The sequence below is a fragment of the Lycium ferocissimum genome, chromosome 11, assembly GCF_029784015.1.
Source record: "Lycium ferocissimum isolate CSIRO_LF1 chromosome 11, AGI_CSIRO_Lferr_CH_V1, whole genome shotgun sequence".
NCBI lineage: Eukaryota > Viridiplantae > Streptophyta > Magnoliopsida > Solanales > Solanaceae > Lycium > Lycium ferocissimum.
Window position 1 is genome coordinate 45,154,452 of NC_081352.1, and position 8,725 is coordinate 45,163,176.

The 8,725-nt window shown below is 31.0% G+C and overlaps 1 pseudogene; it reads left to right on the forward strand.

Moving 5' to 3' along the window:
• The first annotated feature begins 200 nt into the window (after positions 1-200).
• LOC132037579 (homeobox-leucine zipper protein ROC7-like) lies at positions 201-6,449 on the forward strand (annotated as a pseudogene).
• Positions 6,450-8,725: the final 2,276 nt, after the last annotated feature.

Here is an 8,725-nt window from a genome sequence, read left to right on the forward strand (position 1 = left end):
GCTATTATAAAATATGGTAAAAAATAATTATTTCTTAATTACATTTTAATGGTGACAAAATATTAACAAGCAGTCTATAAACTGATCATCAAAGCTAATATTTTATATTCTATTCACTTCATCAATATCCCAACATTGCCCTATCCCACCCCGCCAAAGCTATTTTTTTTTTTTTTTTTACTGGACTGTAACAGTAGCCCTCTCTATTCTATTTAATGAAGTTGCACCTCTCTCTTTATCACCTTATATATAAAACACCCTCTTAGTTCTCTATTTCATTGTTTCTTCATTACATATTATCAGTTCTTAAAAGTCTCTCTTTTCTCCAGCTTCTGCTAAAGCTTAAGCATCTCAAATAAAGTAGGAACACAAAAGTCATTTTTTCTTCTTTCTATTTTGATTATGGATATACACTCTATATACGTTTTTTTTTTCTTTTAGTAGATATAGCTTGAATTTTTATTTAATAAGTTTCTTGTTATATTCCATTTCTGTTGCAGACGCATTTCTAATTTAAAGGTTAGATGATTATAGTTTTTTATACACATAAATCGAAAGTGGGACATGTAGATCAAGATTTTCTTGAGATTTATATACATTTCATTTATTTTTTTAAAAGCAAAACCTCCGGATGAAAATTTAATATGATACCCTTTTAGTTTTTAATTGGTTTCTTGAGATTCTCTTTCCAAAAAAAAAAAAAAGATTGAAAAATCATATAGCTGAACTAGAAATAATTAACATAAGTAAAAAAGTTTCTAGTTGATATTTTTATAATAATGCTACACTGTTTTAGAATTTTTGCAGATCATGAATCCGGCTAATCAATTTTGGTCGATGATCGAAAATGATCCTGGGTTTGTTTCTTCTTCGTCTAAACTGCCGCTTGGTCAGGTACTAAGTAATTCTTTATTTTTTTCTTTTCTTTTTTATTTTTTTGAACCTTTTTAGTTTTCTATGTGACTTTCTTTGATGTCCTCGATGCAACTATGTTACTGGCTGTACTAAAGTAGCAATTCATGTTTGTTAGCCTCTGTCGAGGTCAAATTTGCAGGCCATTATTTCGTTAATTTTTCATCAATGATAAGATTTTAATTATTTATTTATTTATTTATCAACACACGAAGTCTAATATATATCCTTTTTTTAAAAGAGTGTTTTCTTATGGTTTTCTGAGTGATTAATCTTGCTATTTTCTTATTGCTAGCAACAGTGTAGAACTTAACTCTATTTGGATCTGTTAATTATATTAAAGCGTTTTACAATTTGTATATGTCAGTCAAATAGCTTCTTGAAGAGTGAGCTTAATTCACTGGACATAACACCAAAGACAGTATCGGAAAAAGACATAATGTTGCGGTTAGGAGACGATGAAATCGACATCAAATCCAGTGGCAATGACAATCAAGAAGGCAAATCCAGTAGTGAAACAATCGTGACTAATGGTCAGCTTGCTAATAGGAGAAAGCTCCATCACCGCCACACACAACATCGGATCCAAGAATCGGAAGCGTAAAATATCTTACCCTATAAACTAATAACAAAAGGACAAAAAGAAAATAATTTTTTTACAATTTTTTCTTGTAATTTGTTTATGATATTAATTTGTTATTTTTGTGATTAAGTTTCTTTAAGGAGTGTCCTCACCCGGATGACAAGCAAAGGAAGGAGCTCAGTCATAGATTAGGGTTAGAGCCCCTGCAGGTCAAATTTTGGTTCCAAAATAAGTGTACTCAAATAAAGGTATAATAGTAACACCTCCATCCCAAAATACTTGTCATGTTTCCTTTTTATAGAATCAATATGACTAATTTTCGAAGCTAAATTAGATTAAATTAGTTTAATAGTTTAAAATAGAAATTTAGATATCGATAAAAATCTCAACCACATCCCATATCTTACACCAAACTACACTAATCCATGAATAATGATAAAATATAAGTGAGAATACGTATTAACTGACCATAGGAAAACGACGAATCAAGTGAGAATGAATTTATTAAAAGAGTGGAAATTTTTCTAACTACATGCCTCAAATATTTTGACAGACAAGAACTACAAACTCTGCCAAGTTTAGGGGTTATTGTTCGAATGTGCATTGGCAATGTAGACACTAAATTGAAGATGTATATTCGAACAATAATCTCTAAACTTGACATAGTTTGTAGTTCTTGCCCGTCAAAATATTTCAGGCGGTTAGAATTCTTTGACGTTTTTAATAATGAGCCCGTTTGGATTGGCTTATAAGTTGCTATTTAGTAAAAATTTTTTCAGCTTTTTGAGTGTTTGTTTGTAACTTAAAGCCATTTTGTCTTAAAATAAGCTCAAAAAATTAATTGTGCGCATTTGGCTTAACTTATCTAAAAAAGCGACATAAAAAAGCAACTTATAAGCCAAAAAAAAAATAAGTTGGACTACCCCAACATTTTTATTTTTAATATATAATTTTTTAAGCGTCCAAAAACGCATTCAATATCATTTACACTTGATTCGTCATTTTCCGACGGTTAATTGATGCATATTCTCGCTTTTATTTTATCATTATACATGAATTAGTGTAGTTTGGTATAATATAAATGAAATATGGTTAAGATTTTTATTGATGCAATTAATTGGCTAATCATTTACGAATAGCACTAGCTAACGGGTCTTTCTAACAATTTTATTTTGTGGCTTTGAACTATTATTCCCTTGCAGAATAAAGGACAACACAATGATAACGCATCACTTCGAGCTGAAAATGACAAGCCTAGGGCTGAAAATGTGCGGCTTGGTGAAGCTCTTGACAATGGTTGCGCTCATTGTGGCCACCCTAGATTAAATTTAGGTGAAATGTCATATGATAGACATCACTTGAGGCTCGGAAATGCTCACCTACAACAAGAGGTAATAAAAAAGAAAAAAACTTAACTATGGCTGTTAATTCAGTTTGGATTTAAGTTATATACGTTGACGTTGAATTAATTTACATTTCATATTATCTTATTGTAAAAATATTTTTTGAAAGTCAGTTTATAGAACTAAAACACAATTTTAAATTTTCTTTTCTATTTTTACTAGCATGAGCGCATGTCAGAGATTGAGAAGTCAAGTATTATCGAAGTAGCGGTGGAAGCTATGGAAGAGCTTGTTCAAATGGCTCGAATGGGAGAGCCACTTTGGTTATCCAGCATATATAATGAAACTATTTTTTTGAATGAAGAAGAGTATATGAAGAGATTCCATAGAGGAAGTGGGCGTAAAGCTCAAGAAATTAAGACCGAAGCTTCTAGAGAAAATGCTGTAGTCATCATGAACCACATCCACTTGGTAGAAATTCTCATGGACACGGTACTCATTTTGCTCTTATATATTTTTTTTATTAATCATTTGGTATTCGGTTTCACTGGTTGACTAATCAAAATTAGTGGTCGTTATAGGGGGAAGCGATATTAGGGGTTTCTTTATTTTCAACACTCGAACCCAAATTTTTTTGGCTAAGGATGAAGAGATCCCATTTAAATTCATACCATCACATCACTTGGTAGTTATTGTACTCCTATTTATCATTTTCAACTGTAGGAACTTGTGAACTAGTAATAAAATTAACATTGGATGCAATTAGAGATGGTCTAGAGTCTAGATAATTTTCAAATTATAATGACTAACCCAAAATCATTTAATAATTGTTGAATCGAGTGGTTATTTATATGCCAATTAGTTTGTGAAAACTTGTTTGTTACTATGATTTATTAGTCCATTGTTACAAATTGAGAATAATGACAATAACATACCTTTTGTGATCACCAGAATCACTGGGCAAGTTTGTTCTCCAATATTGTATCGACTGCTGTTACGTTGGATGTGATATCAACTGGAGTAGCAGGAAACTTGAACGGAGCAATGCAAAAGGTAATAATTTCTCTTTCTTCCTCTATAGCTTTACTTGGATGCCTTTAATTTTATGAAATTGTTTGTACTGCCCTTTTGTATCACTCATTTTTTTTTTTTTTTGGATAGATATATGCAGAGTTTCAAATGCCCTCTCCACAGGTTCCAACTCGAGAATGCTACTTTGTAAGGTATTGCAAACGAACTGTTGATGGAATATGGGCAATTGTCGATGTTTCCCTGGACCATACACCAACTACTAGCTGCTGGAAAAGGCCCTCAGGATGCTTAATTCAAAAAATGCCAAATGGTTATTCCAAGGTAAATACTTCTCAATATACACAACATGTTTATGATTGATTAAGGGGTGAGCTGATTATTTATAGTCTCAAACCATGCGCCAACTGGCTCTTGTAACTTTTCTCGATTTTCCAAACGAAACCATTTGCCTAAATTAATTGTCATTATATATATACATTCCGAGATGATAAATTTGAATTCTCAATAATTAGTCAACACTCCACCATGATCTAGGTCACTTGGATCGAACATGTGGAGGTTGATGATGTAGTCATCCACAACATATACAAGCCCTTGGTGACTTCTGGCCTAGCATTCGGGGCAAAACGCTGGATTGTTACTTTGAATAGACAATGTGAACGACTAGCAAGTGCAATGGCCATAAATTTACACAAAAATGACATCTGTCATATGTGTAAGTACAATTAACCCCTCTTGAACTGTAAAAATTAAACGGAGTTCTTGAATTTAAGTGTTGGAACTCGTGTTTACAATCATTGGCTATACAATGTCAACAGATAAAGAGGGAAGAAAGGGTGTGTTGAAGTTAGCGGACAGAATGGTTATAAGCTATTGTTCAGGAGTCAGTTCTTCAACAACACACAAATGGACAACTCTCACGGGAAGTGGCTCTGATATTAACGATGTACGAATGATGACCAGGCAGAGCATTGACGATCCAGGGAGACCACATGGCATTGTGTTGAGCGCTTCAACTTCCCTATGGCTACCCATTCCTCCGAAAACTGTGTTTGATTTCCTCCGTGATGAAAACACTAGGAGCAAGGTACGCTTAATTTTTTTAAGGGAAAATCATACCATATATTCTTCTTCCACTTCCAATTTAATTTGACATTATTTGTTATTATGGGCAATTGAGTTCATCTTTACAACAATTTTCTCAAACATTCAGTTACATTTTATTTTTAAAAAAATAAATAAGATAAGTCATTTTATTTCTTAATATCTAAAATTTATGTGATTGCAACATAAGTGAATATTATTACAGTGGGATGTTCTGTCCAATGGGGGTAATGTTCAAGAGGTGGCTCATATTGCTAATGGCCGGGAAACAGGCAATTGTGTCTCCGTTTTGAGAGTGAATGTAAGCAAATATAATCTTCACTTTTACTTTCTTTTACTATATTATGATTTTTGACATACACACACACGCACTCAATAAGCACTATGGCATCATATATTATTAATTAATGTTATTGAAGAAAATAATGCGTCAATTTCAATCATCGGTTCATGAACTGCAGAGTCTAAACTCAGCTCAGAGCAATATGTTGATAGTGCAAGAGAGCAGCACCGATCCAACAGGGTCATTTGTTGTGTATGCGCCTGTTGATGTTTCTGCTGTGAACATAGTATTAAGTGGTGGAAATTCTGATAATGTTGCGCTTTTGCCTTCTGGATTTGTCATACTTGCGGATGGGCCCTCAGAGAGTTCTGTTGGATCTCTCCTCACCACTGCTTTCCAAATTTTGGTAGATCATGTTCCCACCGCGAAGCTTTCTCCTTCATCAGTTGCTATGGTCAATAACCTCATATCTTGCACCATCAACAAGATAAGGGCTGCTCTTTTATCAGACACCCTGTGATCGGTAGACTGTAAGTATATGATCAAGAAAGATCTAAAATGGACTAGGTTGGAAGGTCTACGTATCATTTGCTTAAGAGTTTTAGCTCTGTGACGTAGAAACTAATTTTTTATATTATCATATTATCTCAAAGGTAAGCATATGTAGCTGTCCATGGGAGGTAGCACTAGTTACCTTTTTCCAAAACTGAAGTTAATTCATCCACGCAGGCTGTTATCCCCGAGATGGTGGGAGGGGAACATATAACTTTTTACGCAGGATTAGTCACCTGAAAAATTAAAATGTATTACCTACTACGACATGTTATAATTTCCTGACAGTATAAAAATTCTTTACACTATCAGTATATATAAATTATATCCTTAAAAATTATAGGGTATTACCTTGTTCTTGACTCTTCTGTTCTGGTTGCTCTTTTATCTTTGTTGGTTGCAGTTATGTAGGGAAGGAGCAGTATCGAAGACGTTGGCACAGGAATAAAATACATTCAAGAGCGCACCTTTTTCCTTTGATTGTTTTATTGGTTGCATCTTCTTCTTAAAGTTTTAAAAGAAGAGTTTATCGGATTTTCTTGTTTGTGCTTTTGGTCGATGGGCTTATTGCAGAATCTTTTGTTTACGTATGCTTATTTTCATTCCAATAACTATCAAATGGTTGTTAGCTTCATTTGCCTCATATCCTCATATTGCTTATACAGGCTTTTTCATTAAATTTATTTATTTTGATAATCGTGGTATTTGAATCAGTTTATGCGCAACTTGATTAATTTCACGAGATAATTGTTACAGTACAACTTATCAGCACATGTATTGAGTAACTTTGTCTATAAAAGACCAGACATATGAGAAAAATCACTAAGTAGAATTTGGGTCCCATATTAAACACAAATCAACCAATATTAAAAAATAAACAATGTCAAAAAAAAATGTGCAGATTTTATATTCGTAGCAAACACTAATATAATAAAGTTTTAGATACGGAACATAAACTACAATGTTAGTTGTGAGCCCACATATTAAACACAAACCAACCAATATTAAAAAAAAAAAATAGGTAAAAAAAGTGCAACCCACCATCTCCAAACTCACGGGCAAAAAAGTGGACCCCATATTAACAAAATCAAGCAATATAAAAAAAAAAGTGAATCCCATATTAAAAAACAAACAATGTCAAGAAAAAAAAGGTGCAAATTTTGTATTCGTAACAAACACTAATATAATAAAGTTTTATATACGGAGCACAAACTACAATGTTATATTAATTGTGTTTTGAACATTAAAAAAAATAAAGTAAAAAAAGTGAAACCCACCATCTCCAAACTCACGGGGAAAAAAAAAGTGGACCCCATATTAATAAAATCAAGCAATATAAAAAAAAAAGTGAATCCCATATTAAAATAACAAACAATGTAAAAAAAAAAACGTGCAGACTTTGTATTCGTAGCAAACACTAATATAATAAAGTTTTAGATACGGAGCACAAATTACAATGTTATATTAATCGTGTTTTGAACATAGTATATATATATATATATATATATATATATATATATATATATATAGTGCAAACTAATAATGTCCAAAAGGGTGGGCCCTATACTAAACAACACCAAGCAATATAAAAAATGGACTCCATATTAACAAAATCAAGCAATATCAAAAAAAAAAAGTGAACCCCATATTAAAAAAAAATAATGTCCAAAAAAACAAAAAGGACTTTGTATTAGTAGTAAACACTAATTTCCAAAGTATCTCATTAAGTCAATAATAATGGATTCATTGCCACGTGCGTATCAATCCATTAGTGGGAGCAAATGAAATCGCTTTTCTTCAAAAAGTTAAGCGGTCAAACCATACGATTTTTATATTTTTTTATATTAGCGCGAGATCTAATCTAAATATTAAACTGTTGTATTTGCTATTCCGCCATGTCATTTATCTTCGTTATGTTCACTAAAATAAATATACTTAAAATATTTATATTTTAAAATAAGATAGAATAATGTGAAAAGAGATTAATGTCGTAAAAAAAAAATCAAATAGAGATCAAATAATGAATAAAGTAAATTAGTCAAATTATAATTCTAATCGACGTTTTCTTAAAAAATCATGCAAAAGACAACATGACAAGTAAAATGAGCTAAACCGAGAATATTTACCAAAAATTAAAAAATAGTATTTCATCATTTAAATAGAAAATCAATTTTTATTTTGTTTCGTTTAAACATGTAAAATTAATTTAATAATTTGAATTATAATTATCCAAATCAAAATTTGATAAAAAATAATAAGTATTTTACACCTTTAAATTAATCGAATTAAAATTGAAAATATCAAATAATGCTTAAATATTGCTATTATTTTATTTCAAAGAGAGGAAAATAGTTTTCCTTTTAAACAAGTCTTCTTTTAAAAAATATTAATAAATTTGCCGTTTTGTATTCGTAGCAAACATTAATATAATAAAATTTTAGATACGGAACACAAATTACAATGTTATATTAATCGTGTTTTGAACATAATATATAGTCTATATATATATATATATATATATATATATATATATATATATATATATATAATCACTATTTAAAGACAATTACATACATATAGATGCACTATAATTTAAAGTATTGGGCCCGTGCGCAGCACGGGCCTAGGACGTCTAGTTATTATATATAAAGAGAGTTGAGAAGAACCCACTTCTAAGTATACAATGTTTTTTTAATTGTATTAAATTTATCCGAATTTTAAAGCGAGATTCCAAATTGTATTAAATTTGTATGAAAGTTGTATATAACGTTGTTGTAGTTGTATTAGATTTCCTAAAACCTAACATGAACTTTATACTAATTTTATACAGTTATATACATATTTCATATATTTTTATATAATTTCCATACAAGAAAAATGTGAGAATTCTAAGCTTTGAGCGAGATATACATACTT